The following is a 1,932-nucleotide window of genomic DNA, read 5'->3' on the forward strand; positions in this document are numbered from 1 at the left end:
TGTAAATAAAATAATTTATTACAGCTGAAATTACCTCTCTCACACGGTTTATCCATTTATTTGTATCAGAAGAGTGCAGATACCCGTGGCTATACTGTTTTTGTCCTCTGGCTACATACTCCAAATTGGGATTAATGGTACTTCTAATTTACAAATTTTAAGGAATCTCCATACTTTTTTTAACAATGGCTGCACTAATGGACATGCTTAGCAACAGTGTACAAATATTCTCTTTTCTTTTCACTCTAACACTTTTTATCTTTTGCCTTTTCTATAATAGCTATCCTAACACCATGATAATGTGGTATCTCATTGTGATTTTGATTTTAATTACTCTGATAATTGGTGATGTTGAGAATGCTTTTATATATCAGCTGTCCATTTTTAAGTCTATGAAAAAAAGCTATTTAGATATTTTGCTCAATCAATGATAAAATTGGTTTTTGTTTTGTTCTGCTGTGGGTTTTTTTTTTTCATATTGATTAGTGTGACATATAATTTGGATAGTACCATATTATCTCACATATGGATTACAAATATTCTCTCCCATGCAATATACTATCTCTGTAATTTGTTGATTGTTTTATTTATTGTGCAGAAACTTTTTTCTTTGATATAGTTTCACTTTTTTATTTTTGCTTTAGTTGCTTGTGTTCTTTATGTCGAATCGAAAACATCATTGCCATGACCAGTGTCAAGGAGCTTTCTCCCTATTTTTTTATAGAAAATTCAAGATTTCAGTTCTTATTTTTGGGATGATATAAGAGCTCACTTTTTGTGAGCACGTATCTAGTTTTTTGTACACCATTTATTGATGTCATTTTTTCTATTTCTTTTCTAATTCTTTGGTAACAGTTGACTGTATATGTATGAGTCTATTTCTGGCTCCTGCATTCTGTTTCATTGGTTTTTATGTAGGTACTATACTATTTTGATGGCTATAGCTTTGTAATATAGTTTAAAATCAGGAAATTTGAGGCTTTCAGCCTGTTTGTTCTTCTCAGTATTTGGCTATTTGGATTCTTTTGTGCCTCCATACTAATTTTACAATTGTTTAATGGCATTAAAATTTTGACAGATATTTAACCCTAGAACTTAAAGTATAATAATAAAAAAGAGATGTATTTATGTAGATAACTACATGTAGTATAGATATTTTAATACTATTAATTTTTAGACTCCATGAACACAGGATATAGTTCCCATTTTGTGTTCTTCAATTTCTTTTATCAACATTTTATAGTTTTCAGTATGCAGCTCTTTAATATTCTTGGTTAAACTCATTCTATTTAATGAATTATTTCATTCTATTTGATAATACTGTAAATGGAATTGTTTTTTTTATTCCTTTTTCAGAATATTTTGCCGTTACTCTATCAAAATGCAACTGATTTTCATGTTAATTTTGTATCCTGCAACTTTACTACTTTGTTAGCTATAACAGGGTTTTGTTGTTGTTGCTGTTGGTGGAGGTGGTGGTGAAATGGTGGGCATTTTTAACCCTAGTTAATAGTTTAAATTGATAGTTGCTATTATCATTTCATAATTCTTTAAAATATGACCAGATGAATTACTGCTGTCATGAATTCAATGGAATTCACATGTTCCCATTTAAAATAATTTTATCTGTTTTGTCTGGGCCCCAGGATGGGGGGCACCCCATGGGAGCCGGGAGATTTCAGATGGGGAGGGAGAAGCAAGCAGGGAGGAGGCTGAGCAGGAGAAACAGAGAGGGGCTCTGGGGACAGTAGGGAGGAGAGGGGTTCTGTCAGAGACCCAGTGGGGAGAGAGAATGGGCCAGGAAACAGGTTAAAGGTGAGTGTGGGCAACAGGACTGCTTCTTGGCACAGGCAGGGGGCAGAGAACTTTGCTGAAACTGCAGGGCCCAGTGAACAGTGTGGGCAGGGTGGGAGGGAATGGAGAGGACCAGGC

At 34.1% G+C, this 1,932-nt stretch overlaps 1 pseudogene; it reads right to left on the reverse strand.

Moving 5' to 3' along the window:
* Positions 1-1,932, reverse strand: part of LOC105524782 — a 5,723-nt pseudogene that overhangs the window by 2,851 nt on the left and 940 nt on the right.

This window comes from Colobus angolensis, unplaced genomic scaffold (assembly GCF_000951035.1).
Source record: "Colobus angolensis palliatus isolate OR3802 unplaced genomic scaffold, Cang.pa_1.0 Scaffold509, whole genome shotgun sequence".
In the NCBI taxonomy this organism is placed as follows: Eukaryota; Metazoa; Chordata; class Mammalia; order Primates; family Cercopithecidae; genus Colobus; species Colobus angolensis.